We start from the raw sequence: 12415 nt of genomic DNA, 5'->3' as shown, positions 1-12415 counted from the left end.
CTCTTTTACCACCTGTGGCTGCTGGTTTCTTTAGTTGTGGCTTGTCTGGATCCAGGAATGTTGAGGGCCCTATTTGGAAAAAATAATGGGTACATTTAGAAACGCCAACCATCCCTGCCATTAAATCAACAGCACCCACATTCAATTATAGACCCAAACCACCTCAGCATTAAAGGTCCCATCACCCCCTCCCTATAGTGTTCTCTGTGCAGCCCCCTCACTATAGTTTAGTATAGTCAGCCCCCCTATAGTTTAGTATAGATAGGCAGCCCCCCTATACCACATAGTAGTGCCCCCAAAACAATGTTATGCCACACAGTAGTGCCCCAAAGATATGCCACATATTCCCCCAATGTTATGTCACACAGTAGTGCCCCAATGTTATGCCACATATGCCCCCAATGTTATGCCACACAGTAGTGCCCCAGAGTTATGCCACACAGCAGTGCCCCAAATGGGATGCCACATAGTGCCCCAATGTTATGCCACATATGCCTCCAATGTTATGCCACACAGTAGTGCCCCAGAGTTATGCCACACAGCAGTGCCCCAAATGGGATGCCACAGAGTGCCCCCATTGTTATGCCACACAGTAGTGCCCCAATGTTATGCCACGCAAGTGTCCCCAATTCACATTATATGCCTGCAATAGTGCTCTCAATTCACATACATATATATATATATATATATATATATATTATATATATATATATATATATATATATCTGATAGAACATACTGAAGAAGGTAAAACATATCTCTTCAAGCAGGGTTAGCGCTAATCTGCTTATCCCTATACGACACCCTATCTTCCAGACCTAGCGTCCCTCATCATCAGAGGTACGAACACTCGTTACCAGTGGCTGTTTTTGGGTCAGTTTATACCGGTGTGTCACTACGCCATTTGAATCCCACACAGTGATCCAGGAACTATGGACTAAAGGTTTTTTAGCCGACCGGATCCCTACAGTTTGATTCACACCATAAGACTCTGTCCTTGTTATTACTGCACTGGACATTGTTCCTGACCCCCTAATATCTGTGCATTTATACTTCCAGACTTTACTTATAGTCATATCAGGACTTTTTTGGTATGTCTTTGTGACTGCTACTACCTACATAATACTCATTTTGGGGTGTTTTGCACTCTCTACTCCTATCAGATACCAGAGGTCTGCTGTTACCACTGTTGTTGGTTATCTCAACACATTATATCACTGTATCTCCATTGTGTTTACTATACATGCTATTTGCCCTCCTTACATGTTTGTATTTACATTACTTATGTTCTTTTGCTATCAGTGTACATCTGTCTAATACACTTGATATACTGCACACCTCAGTCTATCTATTTTTTTATAGGGGTGATACTCTTTATTCTCAATATTTGTCTACTCAAGCCCCGCCCACAACTAAAAGGGGGTGTGGCCGCAAGGTAGCCGGGCCTACCGGTGGTTTTACCGGTAGTCCGCTGGGCCAGTCCGACACTGGGGGCGTGACCATACCTGGGAGCATATCTATCAGTTTTGATGAGCTAGGCTGACCTGTCTCCCCTCCCCTCCAAATACCTTCAGGCAGAGCAGCAGTGAACAGAGAATACTTTTCAACTTTCCTAAAATGGGAGGTTTGGAAAGTGTGGTTTGGGTAAATGAACCAGGGAAAGGGCTGCTGCATGGGAAGTGCCAGGAACTTTAGCTAAGCTTCAATATACCCAGTGAGGGTGCATCCCAATATCAAAAGAGCACTGCTGCTTAGTACCACCTGGTTTAAAACAAGTGCTATAAGCTAGCTCCCTTGCTGAAAAATAATTGTGCTATGGCTTCATCTCTATAAGTGATGGTCCTATAAACATGCCAGAACATGTGCTTACAAGTAAGAGAAACTGTAAAAATGCATTTTATATAGAGTACGCATTAAGAACATCCTGATATGTGTTTCATGTAAAAGAAAAAATGCATGTATTTTTATTAATGATTATAGTATTAAGAGCTGTTAATGTATTTATTATTTGTTTTTCCAGGTGATCTGATTGGACTTTATATTGCACATATGCACCGTGCATATCCTGCAGTGTGTTTTGTCTGTCTGCATAGCCAGAGTGTACTTAAATCCGTATTCCAATGGAATCGTTTCTTGGGATTCTCGTGTACTGAAATACAGGCGTACGGGTGTGCAACCTCCATCGGATTTGTAAAAACACAAATTGCGTTCACTTTGCGTTCCAAGATCAATCAGACGCTGCATGTCTATTTTTTCCAGTCAGTTCTGTTAAAACACAACAAAAAAAAGTCTAGGGGACGGAGTATGTTTCTAGTAGGTGATAATGCAGCTTTAGGTAAATAAATTACTACCATACACAACTAAAAAGTGTCTGTTTCAGTTTTATTTCAGCACTGTCTTTGTGCTTTGTTCTGAAATTAAGCATTTGGAAACCCCCCTCTAGTAATCCTGTGTTTGTCCTGGACTTTTAGCGACATTTATGACAAGTGTTGGGGGACTCTAGAGGGAGTTCTGGGTTATTTTTATAGTATACTGAAGGAGCTTTGGAAGCCTAAGAAGAATGCTGCCTTGCAGGGCATCTATCACAAAATTCTACAATTAACTTTTTTGGTTTTATAATTCTAGTTCTGCTATAGCCTCCTATTTAGTCCTGCACGTGGCATAAAAGATACATATATATATATACACAGTGGTTGAAGTGGGCTGCTATACGGTGGTAAGCCATACTGCCACTTCATAAAATTGACTTACAAACCCATTGCATTTTTCATACCATCACTTCTAAATTTCCATATTCCCTATTTATTTTCGCTGCCTCTAACCCATTTTATTCTCACTGTCCGGTGTACTCTATAAGTAATTCTTCCAGAAATATTGGGACCTACAGCACAATTTTGCTATTTGTGCTGTTATTCTATAAACCTTTTTGTCTCACGTTAAGAAAAACACTTACTTTTAATCAAATACAGTTAGAGGTTGTGAAGTGCGCACAAAAGTTTGCCTGTATTTCATTTTTTTCTGCCTGTATGAGTATAAATGTATTTTATGACTAACTTCCAGCTCTCTTTTTTGGAAGTTTTACAAATCGCTTTATTAATTTTGGATACTATGTTGTTCTCATCAATCTTGGTGATGCATCGCAACCATCTGTTGTATTTATGCTTAAGGGCATCACATCTTGTGTCTGTTTAATTTTAAGTTTAGTTTATTGTTTTGTTTACTTTTACATATTCCACTTCCACTTTACTTTCTTTAGTTACTTTCAGAGCTGTTCTTGTTGCCTAGCAACTACACTGGCATGCCCTTGGATTCACAATTCATGTAAAACTAACATATGATCTCACTATCTGACCATTTGCTTTGAGTGCTATGCTTATGCGCTGATAAATGCAAATTATCGACCCAATGTCTCTGCACCGTGCCGGTCATTAATGAGAGCAAATGCATCAATAATTTCAACATATTGTTAGCTTTAGACTGGAGTTATATGAAATCTTTTGAACCCCACATTTCTTTAGCTAGAAAATCTTAGCATTTGAAGCTTGCAGACGCTCTATTTGACAAATAACATTCAATGGGAATCTGTGTGAAATTATACAGCATTCAAGAATGGCCATGTGATATTATCCTTATAGTGCTGACCAAGTGCCATCTTGTGTTATGTTTAGTTAAAACACTCTAAAATAAATGAATATATATATATATATATATATATATATATATATATATATATTATATATATATATATATATATATATATATATATATATATATATATATATCTGTATCTGTCTCTCTCTCTCTCTCTCTTTATATATATATATATATATATATATATATATATACATACTGATGAGCAGCAAAGGAATGTTATAACTAGAGATGGGCGGGTCCGGTTCTCCGAGAACCGTACCCACCCGAACTTTGGGTATCCGAGTACTGAGCTGAGCAGCTCGGTACTCTCCCGCCCATTCCGAATCCAAATCGAGGCCGAACGTCATTGTGACGTCGTCAGATCTCGGGGCTCGGTTCTCACGATACTTCAACTTTATAAATACACGCCTCCACAGCAATCCATCGCCATTTGACAGAGGGAGAGAGCAGGGTGTAGTCATAGGCTAATTAGAGCAGGGACAGAGAATACAATATTGTTCTTGCAATTGCTCTAACCAAAATCGCTAGTGCAGAGAGGAGGATAGAGGTTTATTATTTTTTCTTCATATTTGGCACTCCCCAGCGCTTTTGGGGTGTCCCCCATAATTGTGCATAAATATTTCTGGCTGTCAAAAGTCATATCTGTCAGCAGTATCTACTAAATAATTTTTAGCACTCCTCAGTGCTTTTGGGGTGTCCTCCCTAATTGTGCATTAATATTTCTGGCTGTCAAAAGTCATATCTGTCAGCAGTATCTACTAAATAATTTTTAGCACTCCTCAGTGCTTTTGGGGTGTCCTCCCTAATTGTGCATTAATATTTCTGGCTGTCAAAAGTCATATCTGTCAGCAGTATCTACTAAATAATTTTTAGCACTCCTCAGTGCTTTTGGGGTGTCCTCCCTAATTGTGCATTAATATTTCTGGCTGTCAAAAGTCATATCTGTCAGCAGTATCTACTAAATAATTTTAAGCACTCCTCAGTGCTTTTGGGGTGTCCTCCCTAATTGTGCATTAATATTTCTGGCTGTCAAAAGTCATATCTGTCAGCAGTATCTACTAAATAATTTTTAGCACTCCTCAGTGCTTTTGGGGTGTCCTCCCTAATTGTGCATTAATATTTCTGGCTGTCAAAAGTCATAACTGTCAGCAGTATCTACTAAATAATTTTTAGCACTCCTTAGTTTTTTTGGGGTGTCCTCCTTAATTGTGCATTAATATTTCTGGCTGTCAAAAGTCATATCTGTCAGCAGTATCTACTAAATAATTTTTAGCACTCCTCAGTGCTTTTGGGGTGTCCTCCCTAATTGTGCATTAATATTTCTGGCTGTCAAAAGTCATATCTGTCAGCAGTATCTACTAAATAATTTTTAGCACTCCTCAGTGCTTTTGGGGTGTCCTCCCTAATTGTGCATTAATATTTCTGGCTGTCAAAAGTCATATCTGTCAGCAGTATCTACTAAATAATTTTTAGCACTCCCCAGTGGTTTGCGCTCAGAATGGATTCAAAGCAGTCCACATATGATCTGAATGAGCAACCAGGTTCTGTCACCAGTCCTGATGTTAGTGTTCCCAGTACGTCATCTGGCCAAGGCGATGTCAAACAACAGAGTGTTTTCAAATTAGTGCAAAAAACAAAAACCAAAAAAAAATTTACTGTATTGAAGCGAAAAAGAAGTGTAACTGAGCAAAAGTTAAGTGACGATAAAAAAAAAATTGCAAGCATGCCATTCTACACACGCAGTGGCAAAGAGAGAATGAGGCCTTCACCTTTGGCTATTAGTGGCAGATCCCAAAAAGTTACCCAGCCTACAATTGGTGCACAACTACTGTTACGCGTCAAAGCCGAGCTGCAAGATAACAGTGAGGCATTACAGGAGAATATTTGCTCTGATTCACAAATGACAACAATCCCTGTGGAGAGTCCATCCAACAGTGGGATGTCTAATCATGAGCATTCTGCTGATGTGTGTACCTTAATAGCCCGAGTGTAGCCGGTGATACCCAAATTGAGGATGCCACTTTAGAATTAGAAGAGGATGAGGGGGAGATTTGTGTAGGCGACGAGGGCGCTAATGATGATGTTGATGATTATGATGCAGACAGATACCAAATTGCCTTTCTCAATTTCTATTTATATTCTAGATTATATAACGGCTGAATAGTTTTCTATTTTACTCCTAGTGGAGAGAGGATCTGATGCAGACAGATACCAAACTGCCTTTGTCCATTTCAATTTATATTGTACAGTATATAACGGCTGAATTTATTAGTATTTTATACAAGTGGAGGGGGGCCTAGAGAGACAGAAACCAAACTGGCTTTCTCCATGTCAATTAATATTGTACAGTCTATAACGGCTGGATTTTTTTGTATTTTATACAAGTGGAGGGGGGCCTAGAGAGACAGAAACCAAACTGTCTTTCTCCATGTCAATTAATATTGTACAGTCTATAATGGCTGAATTTTTTTAGTATTTTATACAAGTGGAGGGGGGCCTAGAGAGACAGAAACCAAACTGGCTTTCTCCATGTCAATTAATATTGTATAGTCTATAATGGCTGAATTTTTTGGTATTTTATACAAGTGGAGGGGGGCCTTGAGAGACAGAAACCAAACTGGCTTTTTCCATTTCTTTACATATTTAACTATAAGTGTAGGGTGTAATATACATTCAAAGACGATGGCTGCATTGCCAATATGCATAGATGGAGAGGAAGACAATCTGTTTTGTGTGTAGAATAGGCCTACCAACGAAGAATTAAACTGTTTTTTTGGATGATTTATTACCTCAACAATTAGATTACTTGTCTCTAAAACAGTTGGAGCACTAAATTGGGTTAATTTAGGCCCAAAAACATGGATTTTCCAAAAAAATAGCAAAACAAAACCAAACAAAACCAAAACCAAAACCAAAACACGCAATGGCAGTTTTGCAAAACCAAAACACGACGGTAATCCAGATCCAAAACCGAATCCAAAACCAAAATACGGGGGTCAGTGACCATCTCTAGTTATAACCAACGGGGAACCTGTGAGATCCAGCAAATGGCAAATGTAAATAGGGCTCCGTTTTTTTACATTTAATTTGGGTTTTGGACAAAGTTAAAAAGTTAAAATAATAAGCTGTAAAAATTGTATGTTTCTAAATAAAAATATGTATTGAATACGGGTGATCTGAACATTGCTACAATTTTCACATTTGTTTGAATATTAGTTTTTTTGGGTGGCAATCTGTTTATGTGGGTTGGTCTGAAAAAAAAATTCTGACTTTTGAGTGAATTATTGTTTAATTATTTTTTTTTAACAACAAATGCTATAAAAATGTCAAGGATGACAAATTGAATAAAGGTACAGTATTAACAGATTTTGATATCTCTAATATTTTTCATACCTTTTTTTATTTGATGAACTATTCCAAGATTTGTGAATCAGTTCACGAAAAATCATACTGTTAGCCCAATATTGTAAATTGTCCTGCAAAGTAAACTACAGTAGTGTTTTCATCTCTGTTATACCCCCTTTACACTGCCTAAAAGACCCAGGTCTAGGCTTGGTGTGAAAGGGGGTCCCCACATCTAACCGGGTTGGATGACCTGGGAATTGAACCCAGGTCTTTTGCAGGGTTATTCCTGGGTCCCTCCCAGGTAGATGCCAGTGTGAACCGGGTCTCAGTGACACCAATTAAAAAGTCTAAAAAAAAAAAAAAAAACATCACAAGAGGAGCCAATCAGAGCTCCTCTTGTGATGTTGCCATGGAGACCCAGTTAGACCCATGTTCAGTGTGAACGCGGTCTACCCGGGTATTTGGCAGGTTGGGTGGCTCTGTCCCCCGGCAATATCCCGGGTTCATATACCCGGGATATTGCCGGGGTGGCAGTGTGAAAGGGGTACTAATGGGAAATGTAACAAATACATAAAATAATACAATAAACAATGGACAAATTATATTTCTTTTCAAATAAATAGCTTTGTGTTTATCAACTTATCATTGGCGATTGCAGACTCCTTTCTCGCCGCTCCTCTTCTGCCTCACCTCTTTGCCTTGCCCTTCACTGGCTCCCCTTCCCCTACCGTATCCATTTCAAACTTATTACCCTCACCTACAAGGCTCTCTCCCACTCTACTGCCCCCTATATCTCCAACCTCCTCTCCATCCACACTCCCGCCCGGTCCCTGCGTTCGGCCAATATCCGTCGCCTCTCGTCCACTCTGATCACCTCATCCCACTCTAGAATTCAAGACTTCTCCCGAGCTGCCCCCCTCCACTGGAATGACCTCCCATGCTCCATCCGTTTGTCCCCTAACTTGTGCTCCTTCAAACGGGCACTCAAAACCCATCTCTTCCTTAAAGCCTACCAGCCTTCCACCTAACCCTCTCTCCATGCTCGCTCCCATCCCCTTGTTCCTCCTCTGTTGGGGTGCATGCTTGCTCCCCCCCCTCTGACTCCCTTTGTGCCGGCCGTCTGTTTCCCCTCCCTTTAGGATGTAAGCTCTTATGAGCAGGGCCCTTCTCCCTCCTGTCTCTCTACCTTCTCTTCTGCTCCTACTCCATTACATCTGCTTTGCCTGGAGCCTCTGAAGTTTTGGTACTAGCTGTTTATTGTTCTGTACTGTTATTCCCTGTACTGTCCATTGTCTGTACTGTGTTCGGCGCTACGGAAACCTTGTGGCGCCTTATAAATAAATAATAATAATAATAATAGACCATTTACAAAGTTAACATGAGCACTGATTTTTCCTCCAGTCAAATGTGTCATCATCAACATTTATTTATATAGCACCAGCAAATTCCATAGCGCTTTACAATTGGGAACAAACATTGATAAGACAATATTGGGTAATACATACAGACAGAGAGGTAAGAGAACCCTGCTCGCAAGCTTACAATCTATAGGACAATGGGAGTTAGAAACACAAGGGCATGTGCTACATCATATTGCACAATGGACCAGCTAAAACGCAAAGATAAAAGTATTGAGTGGGCTGTGTGTGTACCAATGTTGGTCAGAGGGTTGTTGTCTTGCGTTAGTTGTGTAGAGGGTGGTAATAGGGTAATCTAGGCAAATTAAGATGGTGGTTGAGGAATATCATAACCTTGTCTGAAAAGGTGGGTTTCCAATGTGTCAGTTCATAGTCCTGATTTGCGTCACTTGTGGCTCACACCATCATTCAAAGAGAGCTTTTTAAATTTTCTCCTAAAATACTTAATTGTATCTCATTTATGTACTAGTAAATTATTAGAATAAGGTATAGTAGGACTGTCTTTACTGTGAATGTTCCAATTGAAATATTTTAAGGTTTTTGTTACATTGCTAAAACATTGTACAAATTAAAATTCCCTTGCCTGTATAAAGTGTACATGGTTGGTGCAAAACCTTTTCCCTTTGAAAGGAAGGCTGGTTGTTCTGAAGGAATAAAGACTCTTGGCCTGATTTTGAGCTTGGAGCAAAGCAAAAACAAGGAGCAAATTTGTACCTGGACAAACCATGTTACAATGCTAGGGGTACAAATTGACTTTTTTTTTTGCATGCAAGGAAAATACTGGCTGTTTTTCCATGTAGCACACAAAAACTTGATAGCTTTATTTTTACACTGAAATTAAAGTTTATCTATGACATGCTATTTCCCAACTATAAATCTGTCCCTAAATTTTAAATTTACCTCCCCCTCTAAAGCAACATGGTTTTGACAAGGTGCAAATTTGCTCCCTTTCTTTGGTTTGCTTCTAACTCAAATTCAGGCTCTCTGTTTCCATTGTCTAAAGCAAAAACACATCGCCACACAAACATGCAATTCTCACCTCTTATATCTCTTTTAAGCATATCGTTTCATGACAAATAATTGCATTTTAGTGACGAGTGAGGCAATAACTTGCATTCAGCTTGGAACACAGGATCTCTATGATCTACCATGACCATTGCTAAATAATTTAATAGTAAACAACTGTGCTATAGTTTTTTTTGGTTGGATATAATCCATGCACTTACCGGTATCAATGTGTGTAATCATGCAAATATGGGCACATGATGTGATATGAAGTGTGTTCAAGGAGCACTTTGTATTTTTTATATTTGATTAATTGGAGAAATACAGTATATTGGAGGATATTTCCTTCTTTTATTTTTAACTAAAGGAGTTGACAACTCCATTAAAAAATATAATTGTTTCTTCTGAGTACACTGTTACATTATGTGACACTCGTCTGCGTAGGTGGCACTGTGTGACTGATGTTAATGTTCATACCAAAAAAAACAAAAAACCAAAAAAATACAATTTGTTTAAATTTAAACATTTTTTTTTGATAATAAGATGATCTGAAAACATTTTTATTTATTTTTCAGCTCTCTCATAGTTGAAAAACAACATTAAGCCCAAGTTCACACTGATGGGGTATATTTACTAAACTGCGGATTTGAAAAAGTGGAGATGTTGGCTATAGCAGCCAATCAGATTCTAGCTGTCATCTTGTAGAGTGCACTAAATAAATGATGACTAGATTGGTTGCTATAGGCAACATCTCCACTTTTCCAAACCCGCAGTTTAGTAAATCTAGCCTTGATGTGTGGCATTTTCAGAGGACTGCCGCTAAACCACACTGAAATCAGGAAACAAGTACAGCCAATCCCAGTGGGAAACCACAAAAGATCACAGGTTATTTTATTAGTGGGCTCATTTTTATTATTATTTTGTAATACAATGTGCCAATGGAGTTGATTGATAAAATTTATCAATGAACCCTATTAATACATTGTATTTTATTACGATAAATTGTGAGTGTCATAAATGATACAATACAGAGTGGCTTTCCGACATTGTCCATTCAGAACAAAGCTTGCTCTGTATTGCATAGTAATGAGCTGTTGTTCCAGAGAGTTGTCTTCACCTTGGAGTGCCAAGGAAGAGGGAGGATCATCCCTAGAATTTAGCTGAGAAATGAATTGGTGAACAAGGGTGTGTGGGGGAGAGAGTTTTTATTTTTTAATAAAGTACTTTTTTTACAATGTCTGTTTTTATTTTACAGATTTTTTGTTTTATTTACAGATGAACTACAGGTCCCAGAGGGCCCTGGATACCAGGGCATGCTGGTGCTTGTAGTTTTATAAGTGCCAGCACAGCTAAATAGTTTAGAGCTTGCCTGTAGTTTACCATCAAAACATTTATTACCCCACACCCACCGTACCTGGGGTGTGGGAAGTGGGTGTTCATTTTGTGGGCCCGATTCCCCTATAGCCCCATGCTAGGGTAGGGTAGACTGACATTGTGACAGGGGGTTTCTCTGCTATAGTGTCACCAGCCCTTCATGTCATAGCCTAGTGCTGGTAGTGGCTTTTTTTGTGGTGACCTCCTGTTGTTTCTCACCTCTGACAGCACCTTTTTTTGGTGGTGGTGGGGGGGGGGGGCTGAGGGTGCATATATATATATATATATATATATATATATATATATATATATTATTTTTATTTATTTTTTTTAAAGAAATCGATTGCCGAGCACCTGCAACAGTATCTGCAGCTGTCTCGAAGTCTATGTGAACATGCCTTTACTGTACTTGGCTTACATTAAGACGCCCCTTCCCTCCCCGATCCACCTCTTAGTGTGTAGAGAGTAGAAAGTGTAAGTAGCTTCTGAATCTGCACACGGACTTACACTGATGCATTTTTTGTGCAGATGCTCAGTATAGAAATGTGTATCTTATGCAAATAAAATGGACTTAATTGCAACTTTACATAAGGCACTATGGGCTAGATTTTCTAAGCTGCGGGTTTGAAAAAGTGGGGATGTTGCCTATAGCAACCAATCAGATTCTAGCTGTCATTTTGTAGAAGGTACTAAATAAATGAAAGCTAGAATTTGATTGGTTGCTATAGGCAACATCCCCACTTTTTCAAACCCGCAGCTTAGTAAATCTAGCCCTATGTGTGGAAACAGTGCTGGTGCAATATATAATTAACAAAAAAAGTAAAGCAAACTGGTGAATAGGATATCAGCCTGTTTGCGCTAACATGAAAAATGTAATGTCTTTTATAGACAACAATAGAAAATAATAAATTATCTTGAATAAATATGGAATTCTTGCTTGACTGTAACTTTGAGTAAACTGGAAAGGGTCATGCATGGGGTCATTTACATTGGTGCCTCACAGCACCGAGGGGTCATGTGCTCAGCTCCAACCATGGGACTACCTGTGGTTGGTTCTTTCTCTATTATTGTATCTGCATAAGCAGCAACACAGACTTAATCAGGAGCACTGTGTGATGACATCAAAGCACAGCATTCCAATTACAAATCAGGACTGGGAACTTCATTACCTAGATGACAGGCTGTGCCAATGCTTACACATAACTTGCTTCAGCACCGAAACCCATCAGACCTGTCTCTGTGCCATTGATGGCCGGTCACACTGTTGCAACGTGAGGTTTCAATTTGTGGAATGAGATATTTAAATGAGATTCAATGAGTGTAGAGGATGCATTTACGTGACGTTCCCTAGTTAATGGATGGCCATAGAGGCTCTTTCTTGAAAGTCAATGGAGTCATCTGATTTTTTCCGTGTGATGGCCGTCTTACGATCCAGAAGCACGAGTGCACACGTTTATACACATAAAATTATAAACATTCAAACATACAAGTAGTATAAATTACCCCTCACTCTCATAATTAAACGAGACATAAACTTAAGACGTTGAGACTAGAATGAGCATCATTTTAGCAGAAAAATCGGAGCCTCTAATTTATTGAAGGTGGGACTTAGAGCAGAC

This window comes from Mixophyes fleayi, chromosome 3 (genome assembly GCF_038048845.1).
Source record: "Mixophyes fleayi isolate aMixFle1 chromosome 3, aMixFle1.hap1, whole genome shotgun sequence".
NCBI classification, from domain to species: Eukaryota; Metazoa; Chordata; class Amphibia; order Anura; family Limnodynastidae; genus Mixophyes; species Mixophyes fleayi.
Note: the sequence above shows the minus strand (reverse complement) of the source record.